At 36.5% G+C, this 19,333-nt stretch overlaps 1 pseudogene across 1 annotated transcript in view; it reads left to right on the forward strand.

Moving 5' to 3' along the window:
* Window positions 1-19,333, forward strand: part of LOC149534293 (proteasome subunit beta type-7-B-like) — a 49,491-nt pseudogene that overhangs the window by 12,768 nt on the left and 17,390 nt on the right. The window contains exons 7-8 of the transcript XR_016356735.1: window positions 17,178-17,276; window positions 17,396-17,486. The product of XR_016356735.1 is annotated as a proteasome subunit beta type-7-B-like (transcript). The remainder of the gene's footprint in view (window positions 1-17,177; window positions 17,277-17,395; window positions 17,487-19,333) is intronic.

The raw sequence follows: 19,333 nt of genomic DNA on the forward strand, positions 1-19,333 counted from the left end.
AGTTGAATGAAGGTGAATGGATGTGAATCTTCTTCCTTGATATTAAAATCCTTTGCTTAGCCTCCAATGGGGTGAAGAAGCTAGATCTATGGAAGAAAAAGCCTTGATTGCTTGAGAGGAATGAATGCTTGAACTTAATGGTTCTTGATTTTCTTGATTTCCTTCCTTGCACTTGAGAACTAGATCTCGATAATAGCATGCTAATAATGGATTCCAAAATGAGGAGGGATAGAGAGTTTATATATATCCCACATCATTTTGAGGAGTTAAAATTTAGCAAGCCAAGTATGGGACAAAATTTCCCCCTAAAATCCTGGTAGAGAGGGACAAAATGCCAATGGCTGTTCTATACCTAGGAGAATGTGCCCAAGATTTGAATTGGGTACCAGAGGAATAAGGCATTTGCAAGATTTACAATTACAACTCCGAAGTCAGGGCAGATCACAAAGGCCACAAATAGAGCTATAGGGCCTAGATGAGTGGAATGAACTGTGGTATTGGATAAAAAATAGAGGAGCACACCGAGAATAAGGACCAGCCCCGATTTTAAGCAAGATGAAAGCAATGGAGTACCCATATCTGAATTTAGACACCCATAAGTGCCATATGAGGTGCTACCATGCAAATACACTAAAAGGGGTAAAAATAATTCTTGAACTGTACACAAATTAGGTGTTTACTGTTGATATATAGTAGCTTTGGTTAGATACAAGGATAACTGATTGTATTGATAATGTATGTGCATGTATGTATACTGTGAAGAACAAGGAATCATAAGGCAAATGTCAGCTCCCATGACACCTTAGTAGAATGTTATTCTTGAAAGAAATAACATGCCAATCATTGACTATGCAAGAACATTAATGTTGCATAAAGGTATTGCTTAGACTTTATGGAAAGAAGCGTTGAGTACTACAATCTACACATTGAACACCCTATGAATTGTGGTATGGCCGATCACCCTATGTGAGTTATTTCCAAGTATTCGGAAGTAGATGCTATATAAAGAGAGATGATCATTCGGGTAAGTTTGATTCAAGAAGTGATGAAGGAATATTCTTATGTTATTCCACCAATAGCAAAGCATACAAGTGTTTCATTAAGAGAACAAACAAGATGGTAGAAAGTGCAAATGTCAGGATTGACGAATATTCAGAGAAAAAACGATGAATCTAGCAAAAGGGAACCAAAAGATTATTGTGGATTTGTCTACATGTAACTGGTTAATCAGAATGTTCCAGCAGAACTGATGGAAGAACACGTGAATGCGCGGGAACCGGTCCAAGCATTTGAAGAAGCTCCTAGCGGAGAACTAGTGTTTCAAATGTATGTCAAGCTGAATCACTCCCTAAATCAAATCATTGGTGATAAAAATGCTGGTATATTGACAAGAAGAAACACAAGATGAGAAAGTACTTGTTTGCTATCTCAGGTTAAATAAAAAACAGTAAAGGATGCATTAAAGGATGAAGATTGGGTAAAAGCCATGAAAGAGGAATTGGAACAGATTGAGAAGAACCAAACCTGGACATTAGTGCCCAAACTAGTGGACAAGAATGTGATTGACATCAAATGGGTTTTCAGAAACAAGATGGATGAGACAGGTGAGGTGGTCAGAAACAAAACAAGACTACTTTGCAAAAGATATGTGCAAGAAGAAGGCCTAAACTATGGAGAAACATTTGTACCTGTGACCAAACTTAAAGGGGTAAGAGTTCTTGCATTCGCTGCTAACAAAAAATTCAAAGTTTATCAAATGGATGTTAAGTCAACATTTTTGAGTGGGATCTTAGAAGAATTATACATAGAACAACTAGAAGGATTTGCTAATCCAAAAGGCAAAAGCATGGTGAGCAAACTACAAAAAGCATTGTATGGACTGAAACGACACTGAGGGTATGGTATGAAAGGTTGTATTCATACTTAATCAAGATTGGGTTCACAAGAACAAGTGATACTAAGTTCTAACAATGTGTACCCTGAAGGCCGAAGGTGATGACAAGATGTTAATTGCAAAAACATTTTTAGATGATAGCATTTTTAGAGGAAATGATGGAATGAGTGTTGCATTTTTAGAAGAAATGAAGAAAGAATTTGAGATGTCTATGAACGGTGAGATCAAGTTCTTTATAGGATTGCAGATATATCAACTCAAAGATGACATCTACATAAGTTAGACTAAGTACATGAGAGAGATATTGAAGACATTTGGGTCAGGACTCAAAACCTGTTAGTACCTCAATGGCAATAGGTTGTAAAATGTTGGAGGAAGATGATTCTAAAACTGTGGATGAGACACTATACGCATCTATGATCAGTAAGCTACAATATGTTGTGCACATTAGAGCAAATATAGCTCAAGTAGTTGGGTTAGTGACTAGATTTTCCTCTAACCCCAAAGAATCACATTTAATTGCAGTTAAGAGAATCTATTAGATATCTCAAGGGGAGTGAAGGTTATGGTCTATGATATGGACACAAAGGTGATTTCAAATTGAATGCACTTACTGATGTTGATTGGGCAGATAAAGTAGATGATCAGAAGAGCACAAGTGGAGGAGCTTTCTTTTTCGGTGATAGGCTTGTGTCATGGACAAGCAAGAAACATATTTGTGTATCTCAATTAACAATTCAAGCTGCGTATGTGGCTGCTGCAATTAATTGCACGTAGGTTATATGGTTCAAGCAGATTCTTGAAGGAATTCAGGAGGAGAGAACTGAACCAGTGTTTATCTACTGTGATAACACAAGTGCCATTAACATCTCAATGAACCTAGTGATGCACTCTAAGGCCAAGCACATAGCCATCAAGTATCATTTTCTTAGAGAACATGTTCAAGCAAAGGAAGTAAGGTTGGAGTATGTGTAACCTGGCCATTGTCTAAGGATATGTTTTGAGTATCTAAGGGGTAGGTTATGGGTCATTCTCTTAACTGAGTTGAATTAGAAGAAAATGCAGTTGCATCAATTCAAGTGTACTCATTGACTATCTTTATGCTTTGAATTGATGTTTGGAGGCTACTCCTTAGGGGAAGCAATTGCAGTTGTAGTAAGTATTGGTAAGTCAAGATTTGTAGAACAGACGATAGGTGTATATTGACACCTTTGGCATTGTTGTCAAAGGGGGAGAGAATGTATTGATCAAGTTGAGGAGAAGAATGTACAGAAAAAGGGAGAGAATGTATGTAAGAGGAGATAAGTTCAGTGGAAGGGGGAGTATGTAAGGGGAGATAAGTTTAGTGGAAGGGGGAGCATTTGATGAAGTTATGAAAGACAAAAATCGAAACATTTTGTTTCTAGTGTTGATTATTGCTGAAAAGGTTAGTGCACATTGAAAAGAGAAATGTAGTAGGTGATGTCATCAATGCCGAAGGGGGAGATTATTGACACTACTGATATAACTGATGGTGTGATGACTAGTGATGTTAGTAATGTAATGGTACATATTGGATTGCATGATAATCAGTTATTGTGTTCTCATTGATGTCAACTATTGACCTAGTTTTCCTAATATGTTGTCAAGCATAATTATGAAGAGTAGAGTGTTGTAGTAAGTTTCGGTGGGTGTGATCAGTAGGAATGTCTCTCGAAGTGCATATGGTGACCACTGCTGCTGAAGTAAAGATTAAAGGTGATTGGTGAATTAACATTGCAACTACTAGAATAGTTAGTGAAAATCGATAGGTGATTTGATTGGTTTGTTAAATCTATGTTTAATAGAGGAGTAATTGCAGGATGGAGTGAAGAAGTCAATGAAGTTGACGTGATTATGATAGAAACTCATTATCATTATAGGTAAAGCAGTTCTAGGATGGAAAGGTGACTGGTGACGCAGTGATAGGTTTGATGAACAAGTTAAAGAAGAATGAGTTCTTGAGTAACAATTTGTTAGATGAAGATTTGTGACCAGTATCGGCTTCTGATTTGACCGAATTTAAACTACCTTTTAAAAGATGAGAATACCTAAGAGTTAGCTAGAAACCATAATGGGCATTTTGAGAAACAAATTAAAAGGACCAACTGGCAAGACTCTGTAATGTCTTCTCCACTTTGAACTTTGCAAAATTCAGGTGGGTTTACCTAGGAATTCACTTTCTCTCTCCAATTTTCAAATCTTAATATGAATCCCAATATAACAGATAACTGCCTCATTTTCTTCTAATTCTAGGATTATCAAGAGCTCAAAGACTCCATGAATCAAGTACAGGCTTACTTTCAGGCTTTCAACAAAACAAAAATAAAATCTGATTTTATAAATTGATACACCATATGAACTTCCAAGTTATATCCACTTTGGTGATGGCTAGCGCTTTATCCATTGGGCTGCTAACTCACAGAAAACTGACATATACTTACAAGATCCATCTCTACACTTTGTGAAAAGAAATCAATACTCAATCAGAAATCTCATTCTCATCAAAATCTTCTTATGATAACCAGTAATTCTCTCAACCCACATTAAGCATTTACATAATCCATGGGATTATCAGCAAAACACAGATTGAAATACACTTCTAGAAAGAACTATAACTGGAACTCAATAAACTTTGCTATCAAATCTCAAAAAATTAAAAGTTACACAGAAGAGACAAGATTCAGATTGAAAATTCATTCTATTAATGCCTTTGTATTATCTTCTTTGAAAATATACAATTCAATATCAGTTTCTTGCATGAATGCTCAACTAGACTCAGTACTGTTAACCAGTTTTTATTTCTAACTTTCAAAAATGATCATATAATATACATGGACTGACTCAAAAATTTGAACAAGACTAGTTCAACAAAAAAAGATTCTCGGACCCTTTGAAAGCCTTGGGAACTCACTATATTGGTGAGTTGCAAACAAGCTTCAGGCACAAAAGAGACACATGTCATCTATTGATTTGACAATTTAACTTGTTACAACTAAAACATGACTTACATCAGTATACAATCAATTTCCTAAAATTACAAATTGTCTTGATGTGACAGGCGAGACACAACCACCTTTATACAGAATATTCTTTATAAATAAGGAAATTGATTTCATAATTTGTTAGTCTAGTGGGTCCTCGTGATTTGATACATCATCAGGATGATATTTCTTTACCCATTCATGATATTCTTCACTTGTTGGCCATGCATGCTCGAGGATCTGATCTGCCACCTCTCTGTAGGAATTGTACTTTACTGTAGCCTGAGTAATCTCCTTCTCAAAATTCTCATAGAAGGTGCTAGAATTTACTAATTTAGATATACATTCTTGGAAAAGTGTCATATTCATATCCTTTGGTATAATTTTCACCATATTACTTACCTCAGTAATAGCCTCTGCTTTCCAGTTAGTAAATTCTTTGATATTCTTACTCATATCTAGAATTGGTGAGACCAAGGTGTCTTGGTAACTCTCTATGGCATCTTTTGATTCCATGAATCCATTTTCAATATGTTCTTGTAACATTGAAAAATTCTTTAAGGACTTGACAATTTTAGCAATTGGCATAGCATTTTGGAAAGCATTAGGGTCTATCCTTGCACATAGTTCCACCTTCTTCATTTTTTGCACTTGGGTAATCCATTTTTGATAGGTGGGCTTAACCAATGTTTGTCATCTTCCAACTTGCTAATTGCCAAGTATTATATCTTACATGCTTCATAGAGATTAAATAATTTTGTGTCTATCTTCTCATGTAGCACCATCAATGTAGTTTTGACTATGATTTCTCTATCACAATCATGTTTGTCTTGACTACTTTCTAATTGCATCTTTAAATCCACCACTTGTTTTGATAATGCAGCATCCTTTTTGCTCCTTTTAATTTTGGTTTGTTGTAACTAAGCTAGTTGAGAAAATGGTACGATGCTCAACTGTTTGGATGGCTCTTACTCACTCCTTGCAGATGGCTCAGCAATAGTAGGGACTTTGACAGCTTCTAACTCAGATATTCTCCCTTCTAACAAATTTATTCTGTTTTGCATGTCAATTATCTCTTTTGTCCTCTGCTCATAAGCAGAAAAGACATGTCTGTACAGTTCTTGCAAGTCTTCATATATCTTTTCTTTGTCAAGGGCAACATCATGAAGATAAGCAACTTGCTCTTCCACACTCATGGTTGAATCAAAAAGCTTAGCATCCTTTAACCTTTGTATAATGATATTTCTTCTAACTTTAGTACCTGTTTCATCTCCTCTACCTAATCCAGATGTAGTAAGATTCCATGTTGCTGAAGCACCTAAATCTTTACTATAGTATCTGCCACTTGACATATCTTATAATCCTTTTAAACAAGGTTGCATGGGTACGTGGGTACGGGAACGGGAACGGGTACGGGAACGGGTACGGGTACGCATATTTTTCAAAATAGGGGATGGGGGTACGTGTGTATGCCTAATTTTTTTCTATATAATTAATATTTTATAGAAAATATAAAAATCAAAATATATGTCATGAGTCATGACATTGAGCATTCAAAACAAGAAATTTGAAAATATGAGCCATAAGTCAAATATATATATATATGCTATTGCTGAATGTTTAATGTTTAAATTATTTTTCATAACAGGGGACGGGGGTACTTGGTTATGTCAAACTTATTTAAAAATTATACTTTTATATTTATAAAAAATCTGAAATTATGAGTCATGACAATGGTTTTTCAAAACAAGAATAGTGATAAAGTTTGCAAATGTAATGTATTGTTTTCAGTTTCAGATTTGCTATATGTTTGAAATAATAATACATGATAAATGCTTAGATACATAACAAAGAAGGCAGACTTTAAACATGAACAAGAAGATCCTAAATCATATGACAATGACATATTGCAAATGATAAACTTATGACTTGAACAGTGATAAAGTTTATTGTTAATGAGTATCAAAGCTTCAAACTGTTTTGGTATTGAATTAAGTTTGATAAACAACAAGCTAATACAAAAATAAAAAAACCAAAAAAAAAATCAGAATCTTAATCAAGGTCCTTAGCTACGATGCTCTCCACCGAGTACCCGGTACCTGGGATACGTGTACCCGGTACTTGGGTACGTGGGTATGAGTGCCAGGGGTGTGGGTACTAGTACCCATGCAACCTTGCTTTTAAATCTGGTCTTCTCAATCTCATATTTTTCATAATTGCATCAAATGCAATGATATCAACAATCTTGAGATTAGGTGCCAGTTGGACCCCTGCTTGCTTAACTATCTGCCTCCCTTCATCTAGAGTGATTTTCTCAAACATGACCATCATTTCACTCTTTACTTCCTATTCCAAATCGTCAGGATCAACATTTGGTTTTTGCTTCCTCTTTTCTTCAACCCTTTTCAGCGAATCCTCTCTATAGCATTGCCATAGTAATTGCGAAAAAGCTATTGATTTCACAAATTCATCATCCTCAACATTCACATTAGAGGCCTCCTTTTTCAATTCTCTAGGGACAATGCCTTCTATTTTGTGTATTGTGATGTTAGAAATAGGGGCTGTGGGGGTTTGAGGATCTGCTTCTCTCAGCAACTGGTCAGGGGTATACAGATATTCTTCTTCATCATCATCATCATCATAGAGCAAATTTATTCCCCTTGGTTGTTGATAATTTTGATGTCAATTTTGTACCACTACATAACATATAGCAATTGAATACTTGATATGGAATATCAAACACTCAATCCCTCTCTTGAAAAGTTAGTACTAACGAAGACATGAGAAAAACTCCAATGTTCCTTACACCTGTGGATTCTAACTTAGTTATATTAATGTGATTTGCTGGTTAATCACGTAGGCAGCCTTATGTTGTTCATTCAATGATTGTCGAACTCTCGCTGTGATGGTGATGATGTCTGGTTTGGTAAAGTATATGAGCGCTAAATGATGTTGATGGTGATGATGGAGGGTGCGTGTTCAAATGACTTATGGCTTCCTCACTTGCTTAGAATGAAATCCGACTACTCAACTACTTGCTGGTTTACTCCTCTTGTGAATGAAAAGATTAGCAAATGGACGGGGATCAAATCTGATGAAAGCTTACCGGCGGCGCTACCTCCATAGATGCAATGATTCAAGGGAAAAGACTAGATTACCATGCAAGGCTTCCTAATCGGCCGCTAGGATGCTAGTGGCCTAGTTTATAGATCCCTATCAAACATCCACTAATATCACCATACAACTATCCATCTACTCTTACTCTTAACAACTTTTTTGAAATAAAATCTACTTTAACAACTTCAATGGAAACTAACTCTAACTATTGGAAGTAGAAACCATGCAATAACACCAAATGTTCTTAATCACCATGCAAGTCACAACAATGATAAAGAGAGGCAATTTTGGTATTATCTTAAGCAACAATTTTCTTCAACCCTTTACAAATGAGAGCAAATGGCCTTATATAGGGGCCAAAATTACAACCAACGGTAGAGATTAAGAGGCAAAATCAACGATCCAAATCGGATCCCAGAAACCCTAATTAGGGTTGCCACTCCATCGGCGAATGAGAAGATGCCACCTCATTAATGGACCAATAAAAAAAAGGAAAAGTGGCAACCAATGAGAAGGCACCAAAATGGTAGCCAATCAGAATCAGACACCTATCCTGCCCAAGAAGGAGAATTTGCCACTTGGGCTTACATCAAATGATTTTCTAAAATAATTCTACCCTTTTCTTTCATCTTTTTAGCCAAAGCAATGAACTTGGCTAGCTTGTCGTTGATTTCCTTCATGGGAGGGCAAAGCGTGTACTTTATCTTGAGCTCAGCTGAATTCATCATGTTGCTCGCCACTTCTCATGATCCTTCTCATACTCTTTCACATATCCGATAAAGGCATTGAGGGAGGCAAGGGTGCCCAAATGCTTCTTCTTGATGGAAACCTTCCCCAACTCATCCAATCTTGACCCAAATTCTGCCTCGTTGACGTTCTCCTTTTTAGTATTTTCAAAATCAAGTGCAGCCCCAACATCGCTCATCATGGTTGAAATAGAAGTGTCAACGCCTGGGCTATGCTATGCAATCTCATTCCGTATCTCTTCAAGTATCCTTAATCTGATGGTTAAGGCAACAAACCAAGACTCCATTGTGCTTATTCCTCCTTCATCTACCAACTTGGTTCTTTCCAAATATCTCTCCGGTAGCTCGATAAATGCCTGTAGCTTGGAAATGGCTAACTCCTTGATTAGAAGGAAATCCTTCCACTCCCCTTCAAATGTTCTGAATTTGTCTCTAATAGCCACCAATGACCTGAATGTCTAGATAAAGGAAGGCAAAAAATTTCGCCCATCCTGAATTATATCATGGATCCAATCCTTGACTTCGCGTCACTGAGCCAACATCTCTTCTATATTGCTCCCGCTGTCTTATTGAAGGGCTGCCTGATGCAACTATTGGATAGGTTGGCAATCTCTCCAATATTTGTTTTCGGCCTCCAACTTTACAATCCTCTTATTTGCCTTCCTCAACCATTCTCTAATTGAAACCATGCCTTCTTGGATCTCCTCACATTCCATGTCATCCCTGACTCTTCCCGAGTTATGCTCTACTATCTCATATTCCAATCTCATCCACTGCCTTGCTAACCTTTGGTATAGCAATCTAAACTTTTCGGTGACCATCATCATCTCTCTTGATTACTCTTGCCATCATTTTTGTAATTTGTTTATGTTTCTCGCTATCATCCTTTTCCACTAACCCTTGAATATCTTCAATTGTACAGACAATCACCACTTCGCCTCTTGGCATAAGCATTTGCCTTAACCATAGTGGTGTAGTGCATCTCCCAAATCTGGATTTGGTTTGACTAGCAAATCATCACCAACGGCCTCGGGCACCTTGCTTATTTCCTCAATATCAATTGGCCTATCCTCTTCTTCACTAGTGACTATCACATCATCTCCATGTTGGTTCTCCGAGAGAGGAGAGTACTCGGTACTGTTGCTGTAACTGCTTGATTCTGAATTAGAGCTCACCTCTACTGCGACCTCTTGTCCACTTGTATTATCCCCTTGGCTTCTAGCCTCAATTATGCTCTCCCTTGATGATTTTGCATTCTGTCTCTTTGCTGGAGGTTTTTTATGTTATTTACTTTTCTCAACCTCCAAATTTCTCTTCTTGCTCTTAAATGCTCTTTGTTGCTAGCTATTGCCTTCACCTTTCTGTCTGACTGACTCTGCTGGACCTTCATCTGGTTTCATCATCTCATAAGGCGTACCTTTTGACTTTGTAATTGCCTTAACTTCTCATTGTACCACGACTCGGTGTGTAGATCAATTGTCCTTGTAACTGCTTCTAAGGAAGGATTTTGATGATCATCCCAATCCACTAGATTCAACTCCATTCCATCCACTGTATTATAATCTATCCTTAGCACATTTTCATCATCTTCTAGTTGATCGAGAATATCAAGGCCTTTCCATCTGATTGCCCTCATCATGCTCACTGACAACCTTGAGAAAGCTAGCTTCCACACATGAAAGTCATCGTGTGCATTGCCCCAAAAATCTTCTATAGTAGGAATATGTTTGAATGTATCTCCGTGAGATGCCTTCATAAGACCATTAGGATCGAATCCTTGTCTTGCTCTATACTATCCTAGATGATACCATTCTAACTCTTTCTTCGTAGCTGCAAAGGCGATAGGATTGGGGCAAGTATCATTGCCTATTCCAAATGAGAAGGTAATCCTTGTCTCACCTTATAGTTTCATCATCTTGTCATAATGCTCAAGTTGCCTATCCACCTCCATCAAAACTACCTTGTTGGGTGGGTACCTTGGAAGTCTCTTGGGACAAACTGTAATTCCTGCCACTCTAATATATGTAAATTACGGAAATTGGATGAACCAACTCCCATACTTCTTAGCTTTTGCTTCCGCTTCTGACGAGAGCCTCTTAGCAGGTGTCCCTTGTAATATCCTTACTATTTTCTTGGCAAAGGCGTCATAAAACATCTTATAATCTTTGGCGTTGTGTGAGTGAAGCTGTGGATAGCACTCATGCACCAAATATTGCTCCGACCTATTGCCAATCACTCCTAAGGCCTTAAGTCCAGGATTTTCATATAGTTTCACAATTAGATAGAAGAGATAGGACCCCATATAGAATTGTTTTTGATTTTGCACTGCCCGGAGTTGCAACTCTAAATTTTTACTTATAATTCTAGCCCAATCAAACTTTTTCTTTCCATTTTCAATTTCATCAATAAAATAATACATCCAGTTCTCGAATTGCATACCTTGAGCCACGACCATGATTCGGTTGAGAAGTACAATAAGATCACCATATTCTGATTTGAAATCTGACTTGGTGAGTTTTGATGACTTGGTAACTCCCTTCTTGCTTTCGTGTAACCAATTCTGCTTTAGATAAATGAAATAAGCCTCCTGCTTATCCTAAAATAACTTAGTCGCCTGATCCATCATTACCACTGTCATGTTTTTATACTGGGCAATATTAAATACTTCTTAGACCACTTGTCCGTCGATGTTGTCTAACACTCTCTTCCCTTCATAAAAAATGATGGACTTGGTAACAATATCAAATCAGGATGCACATTCCATTACCAATTCCGAACAAGGCAAGGTAGGAGGGAAAGCCACCGCGTGTACAATTCCACTCTTGTAGATCTTCTTTGCCATGGGGGATTGTCCTTGCTTCAATCTGTCCTTCAACTATACCATGTTCACTGTACTAATATTGGTATCACTTATTCGCCTCACTTTGGAGAAGAAGGTGGTCTTAGGCATCATGTCTTCTTTGTCTTTTTTGGTATTCATTCCCTTTGGGTTCTTGCTTGCACTAACATCTACCACCCTAAACACTTATTTTTGCCCCTTCATTCTAAATGATATGAATTACACTTATCAATCTCTAACCTTCTTTCTATGGATGGAATCTAGCTTATTTCTGCCTCTCCAAGTCCTATCTCTTCACTTGTCAATCTCCAAACTTCTTTCCTAGGGGTGGGACTACCACTTAGTTTTGCCTCTTCGTTACCTTAGAATGGATTACACATATATCTCCCAACTTCAATCCAATGGTGGTCTAGTTTATTTCTGCCTCTTTAAGTGTCCTATCATGAAATCTACACTTATATCTCCCAACTTCAGCCTATCAATGAAATGAGGAAGTGGTGGATGATGAATGCAAGAAGAATATAAGGGAAACGAACCAAGCAAGAACAAGGAATAAAATCCGTTTTACCAATCTTCACCTCTAAAAATGAATAGAATTTTACCTTAAATCTGCCTTTACCAATAACTGGGCCCTCTTCAAGTTCGGATCAGATCTTAGAAATTTCAATCCTCCTTACAAATAATGATGCCTTAGCAAAAATTAGAATTTCGACTTGCTTGAAATCACCCACACTTGCCATAAAATTAGACCTTGAATCATATAACCTCTTCACCAAATAAAATCGCCCAATTCTAGAAAGAGAAATCGCTGCCAAATATGGAGAAATCAGACCGAACCAAAATCGCCCAAGCTGGGAAATGTCAGATCTGCTCCAAAATCACCCTAGGGCAAAAATTCGCCCAATCAAGAAGGAGAAAAATGCCGCCAAGAAAAGGAGAAATCTGTCCCAAAAAATCGCCCAAGTCTAAAATTCGCCTCTAGAAGAAAATTGCACATCCAAGGAGGAGGAAAAAGGAATGAGAAAATAAGAGGAGAGGAAGCCCCTCTTAGACCACACTTCTTTGCCTCTCCAAGTGGGCCAACCTGCCTGGAGGGAAAACAAAATTAAATTAGCCCCTTAGTTAATGGTCTAGATTTAGATGCAACATTAAATTTACTTAGCCCATAGTGAAATTGGCCCATTTAATTGCTAGTTTTGATTAAAAATTGCAAAATAGAAACAAGGTAAGCCTAGGAGATGTCAAAATTTTCATTTAATAACGTTTTGGCAATTAAAATATCATTAAAATCAAATCAAGTAAGCTAAAATCAATTTTCAATTCTAATTCACCAAATTTCTTTATCATTTTAAAATCTTCTAGGCAAAATTTCAACCAAATTAATGAGATTTTACAATTTAGTCCACTTTCAATTTTGCAATTACAATTTTAATTTTTAAACAAAATAAATCCCTTTTCTAGTAGTCAAAATCGATTTTCCAATATCAATTTCACTATAAAAAAAAAATTCCTTTTTCACCAAAAATTCAAGATTTTCCGAAATGACTAAATCTAACAAATTCATTTTGAAAATGCTCAAGCTTATACAATTATTTCAAATTTTCAAAAATCCATCTAAGTCCCAAAAAAATTGCAATTTTATCTTGCCAAGTATTCGTTTTAACCATCGAAAAATGTTGTTGTTGAATTCTGTTTGGCCTAAGGACAAAATTTCACACTCTAGAAAATCAAGTTTAGCACTAGGTGAAAGCAAATCCAATCAAAACCCTCCTTGCCCGAAGGCATCCAAGGTGTAAAATTTTCAAATCGAAAACCTCTGGACAACTCCAAAAAAATTGTAAGGCAACTGAAAAAAAGGGGGTCCCCGAAAGTTTTGGGGCGATGATGTGAAAACCTCACAACACATATGTTGAATATGCTCCTTTTCTTTTGTACGCTTCTCTCCTTGGGCTTGCATCTCCTTTCCTTGGGATACATCTTCAACACGGGCTTCTATGGCATGAGGAGCAATAGGAGGTGGACTGGGAGAGTTAGGAGATGGAGTTTTCCTCTCAGGATCTTTTGCTATGATTGCTTGCATACTTGGGACTTCAATTATGTTGGGATCAATAGGTTTCTCGCCCATTCTTCTTCTTTGATATATCCTCAAACCAGTTTGAGCTCTAGGCTCTTCACTTGTCTCAACATCAAGGGTTGGTATTTCCTGTCTACTCCTCTTTTGTCCCCTCTTCTCTTTTGGGACTATTTTAGTTGACTGTAACAAAGCATTAAGGCTTTCTTCATTGTCCACAACTGTGAGCTTTGTCTTCTCAAAGATTTGATTGGCTGAACCCCTTGTCCCTTTCCAGCTTAGAAAGAGCAAACATGTGTTTTACACCAACTTAGGGTTTATGATCTTACACTTCATTGAAAATTTGGCTTTTTGTAACCCCGTATGAATGACAACTTATCCATCCGATCTTATGCCTAATAGTTCCCTGTAGCATTGAAGATCTTATTTGCCATGTCTGCTTTTAAGCCGCGAACATACGCTGGCTGTTTGTAACCTTTCTGCGTGGCATCCTCCTTTATAGTTCGTACTTCTTTACGATTAGCCCTTGTCGCAACATTGAAAGCTTTCTTCACATGTCTTACGGCCTTACGCCTTTTAGTTTGCTGTGAAATTGGAAGCCTTAGCCATTTATGTTTACTTTCATCCGTGACCATACATTGACAATTAGCTAACAACTTGTCGCAACTCCGGAAGCTTGAACTTACCTTTTGACTTAACCTCCCAATCATACGTCTAGCACCTATCGTAGCATCGGTGGTCCTTTTCCTTCACTCCTCTGAACTTGTGCTTAACCCTAAGCTGTAACTTCGGAAGCTTTCATATAATGCCTTGCTATCCCACGATCTTCCTTCAATCGTATCTCCAGAGACCTTTTAAGTCACATGCCCAATTCCCTTACACTTGCACGCTAAACCCCTTCTTTGTAAGATTGTAAACACCAATGAACTTTTAGAAAGAGACTTACGATGGTACGCTTTCAGCATAATCGTAAGGTTGAGAGGCTTGATAAATGACTTTTGCGCTCATATGCTTGATCCTTTGGATGTAACTGTGGGATACTTCAGAAAACAACTTACGACTCCACGTTTGACCCTAAACCGTAAGATCGTATACATGTTAGAAAATTTTGAATTAAGCTTACGACTTCCCGCTTATCAAAACGGACCTAGGGAAAAATATAAAAAGGGTTTTGTGTCTCCTACCTAGGGTTCACAATTAGGTTTTTCTGAGAAAGGAGAGGATCTCAAGGCCAAGAATTAAAGAAAATCTTTTGAAAATCTACTAAGGAAATTTGCAAAACTGAAGACTTACCAACAACCAGTATTAAGGTTGCAGTGAATCTAGAGGAATCGGTTGTGATCCAGTGACGTAGATGAACACTTGGAGGTAATGATCTGGCATAACTTTATTTGAGGACAGCATATGGAGAAGATTCAGGAGCAAGCAAATGTTTGGTCAAAATGTGTTTGACCTCTTGGTATTGAATTCTATGAATCGGTGCGGTCTTGTAAAAGAGTTTCCTGATTTAAGATTTGTCTTTGCAACAAGCTTCTACAATAGAATTGGTGGAAACAACAGTTTGAAAGTATCACTAGCACATCCTCTACTGAATAGGCCATTACTGCCAAGCCTCAAACAAAGACCGAGGTAAAGGCGAGTCTTCCCAGCAGAAGGGACAAGATAAATCTTGGGAGAATCCCAAGAAGAATGTTCGGTAAAATTTCTGTTATAAGTATGGTCATATGAAGAAAGAATGAAAAAAACGCTTGGCAGTTGAATAGTTGAAGCAAGGAGGGTCTCAGCAGAATACCCATGTTGCAGAGTATACCAAGCAGAAGAAATCTGTCTTTTATCCTTTTATGGCCAACAAACTGTCTCAGCAGAATGTCCATGTTGCAGAGCATACCAAGCAGAAGAAGTCTGTCTTTTATGCTTTTATGGCCAAAAGTCTTAACTTCATTTTCATAATCAATATACAATTACCATTACAGGGACCAAAAACAAATATCACTTTACCAACTTGGTATTCATAACCTACTATCGATTGAAGGATAACAGTGCTTTTTACTCATGATTAGAACCTGAAAGTTAATGATAAATTTATAATATTACAATAATAGACCTTCAAGTTCAACCATTTATTATATGATTCTCGAGCAAAAAATTATTTCATGGTCTGAAACTCTAAAGGTCCACCATATTGTCTGTTATCTTTAACCATTTCTCATGTGCACGACTTTCTATCATGGTCACCTTCTTGTTCTTTTTGGCTTCTCAGGAGCCTGGTTCTAGAGCAAAGGCTGGCAGATTCTTCTGTATTATTAGGTGCTGATTGTAGGAGGGCTCCATTCTTAGAAGATGAAACAAATAGGGTAGAGATTTTGAATTGAAATGCAACCTTTTAAAATAGATTAATATGTCCCTCCTTGTTTTATACACTTGCTTAAGCTACCATTTTTACTAACTAATAATGAGGCTAGGCAAAATTGTAGTTGTATATACTATTATTCCTTATTTTGGCTCCATAGTTTTGAGAGGTGATTAGCATTTATGTCAAACTCTAAGAATTGATTAGATCCTTCTTTACAGTCCCAACTTGAAAAGAACTCCATTTTTGGTAAAACATTGCTTGGATTTTCCAAAAACATGCCGGTTTCTCAAACTTTAGATTATACTTGTGCGTTTACCTGCAAGGTCTTCCAATTTCTCTGCCCATTGATCCACTTGTTAAGTTATATATAATAAATTACTAATATGAGATGCCCTTCTATTTTCAGCTTATCAATCTCAGTATTACAACAAAAGAATGCTATTTTGAATTAAATTTGGTTTCATTCTTGACCAAGTAGTTCAATATGTGGAGTAGATGATAATAATATTTCCATTGTGGTTTATGGTAGATCATGATCCATTTGGTTGCCCTTGTTTATCTTTGATAGTCATTAGATTCAATGCATTCAAACCATTTGGAGTCTAATGCCAGGTAGAATTCAGTGGAAGAGAGGGTGGCAGCGGAGTCTCTCATGTTCTGCCTTTCAGTGGATAATTTTGGGTCTTTTTATTATTCATATCATAATTAATTTTATTAGAAGTAATGTGTCTTTCTATATTTTTTGAATTTGTATTGTGATATATGTTGTTGCTCATGGGCACAAGACATAATGATGTCTACCAAATATGGCTTCTGCTAAAATTATTGTGAGACTTGATTGTAATCCAAAACCCGAGATTTGTATAGTTCTAGGAAGTAGAGATTCTGAGTTAAAGGTATTGATTGACGAATTCCAGCATTCTTATTTTTCTCTTGAGCACATCATACACAGTCTAGGATTTTCATATCAATAAGAGTTATGCTTTTCTTGTCTTAGGGATAGGAGTCATTAGAAATGAAATCGGTTATTTGTAACTTACATTAGAAATATTCCAAATGCTAATGGTACTTAGTTTTGGTGATATTTTTATTTTCAAACATACAAGTATATCGATGTTAAGTGTAATAATCCATTTTTATCGATCTGTTGTGCAGAGGGAGGAGGGAATATTGTTGGTTTGTGAAGCTATTCGTTCTGGAATCTTCAACGATTTGGGAAGTGGCAGTAATGTGGATGTTTGTGTAATCACAAAGGTTGGGATGTGATAGCCTGGCTACAAGAGGGGTTTTCTTAAACTGAATTTAATTTAATTTTGGTAGATTTTATTTGTCAGAGCTTGTATGTTATTAAACTTTGGTGGTTTAAAAAACAGGGTCAAACAGAATATCTACGCAACCATCAACTGCCAAATCCACGGACATATGTTAGTTCAAGAGGTTATTCATTTGCTGAAGGACAAACTGGTTAGTAGCTTTTGCTGTTGTTTGTAGGACATTATGTTAACCATGTTAAAATTTTTCAATTGATCAGCTTTCAAGAGCACTTTTAAAAATACTCCTGTATATTTTAATTCCTGACCATCTAGCCGTGCTTATTCGTTCCTTGAAGGTTTCAAATACTTGGATGGAATTATAATTCAGTTTGTTTCAAGCGCATAAATCATATAATCTACAGAAAAAATGCAAATTAAAAAGATTGAAAATGTAAATGGCATTCATAACATATCAACATTTAGTGAGGAGCATAATGGCATTCCACTATAAATATTCGCAGTTGATATCAAGTAATCATGACCTGCCACATTTGCTGTGCCATGTTTTGAGTTTGGATTGACTGAGTCATTCCAGAAGTGGTTCACAGTCTTTTTCTTGGCTCATATATATACATAAAGGGAATGTTCCATTGGGTTTTTAAATGGCGGATGCAGATATGGGTTCTGGGGACAGGAAACTATGAACCCAACTTTGGTGACAGGAGTTCAAATACAGTATAGTACTAAAAAATATGTTACAAAAGAAAATGTATTAGACCTTACAGGTTATGTAAGTCTTTACTGTTTTGGGTAAAGTTGTGTAAATTACTAAACACAATGTGTCCATTGAATCAACATGGAAAACTGCATTAAAAACTCCAAATATAAATATTATAGTTCAAAAATTAATGACTCAGTTAAATTCGGCAGAACCAAATTTGCTACGTGGAAAATTATCATCAAAACTTGGTAAAAACTTTCTGAAAATCCAGCAATTTTTTTAAACAGAAAAATAAAATGTTATGAGACATTTGTACAATAATGTTACAAAATATGCATAATAAATTGTGATAATTCTTAAAATTGATTTTAGAGAACTCATAAATGATAACTTATATGGACAAACTCATTAAAGTATTGTTTTTCTCAATCATAATTTTATATCGAAAAACTTCAATACATAGTTGCGTGCATCAACCATTCATAATTTCTTGACCATATCATAAATTTTTAATTATCAGCTGTTGAAATATGTAGCTTCGTCTAGACAATCTCTGTGATCAATAAAATCAGAATACACACACACACACACACACACACACACACACACACACACATCAGTGTAACGGGATTCGACGAATTTGACTAGGACTTTGTGAGTTTGAGCTAGAATCGCCATTTCCGAGGCAATCTGCCTTTGGACTCGGACTCGGCCGAGTCCTGGCAGAGTCCACTCAGACTTGCTGAGTCCCAAGCCCAGGACTCTCGCCAGTGGCCAACACATAAAAAGTGAAAAAAATTAAAAAATTATTATTTTAAGTTTCTTTTTTCGGTGTTTATAACATCTAATTGACCTAAAAAGGTCATTCCACCATTTGCTTATGCTCACAAGAGAGAGGAAAGAGTTAGAGAAGAATATTGGGTTTTGAGAGAGAAATCAGCAAACCGGTTGGCTCTCCCATATCGATTGCTGATGGTTTGTGCAACTTTGTAGCTTGCACTAAAACATTGAGAGGAGCTTAAGGGAGCATTTGGAGGTCTTTACAAACTTGCATTTTCATTGTTTGACTTTGTGCAAATTTAAAGAGGTAAGCTACAAGTTGCATTTCTTTGTGTTGTTTTGTAATATGTTTTAAACTTTTACATTCATATTTTTTACTTCTCATTTTGTTTACATTTGTTTGGTCTCTACTACTACTATCTACTATTTAGAATCTAGATTTATTCTAATTTATGTTGATGACAAAGTAAAAAGGTCCTAAAGTTTAAAAATCTGATTTGATGCTAACTTTTATTTATTTATAATATATTCATATTGCAGCAAGCTAGCGGCAAACA

The sequence above is a fragment of the Cupressus sempervirens genome, chromosome 10 (assembly GCF_028749045.1).
Source record: "Cupressus sempervirens isolate cs-2001-9-10 chromosome 10, ASM2874904v1, whole genome shotgun sequence".
Lineage (NCBI taxonomy): Eukaryota > Viridiplantae > Streptophyta > Pinopsida > Cupressales > Cupressaceae > Cupressus > Cupressus sempervirens.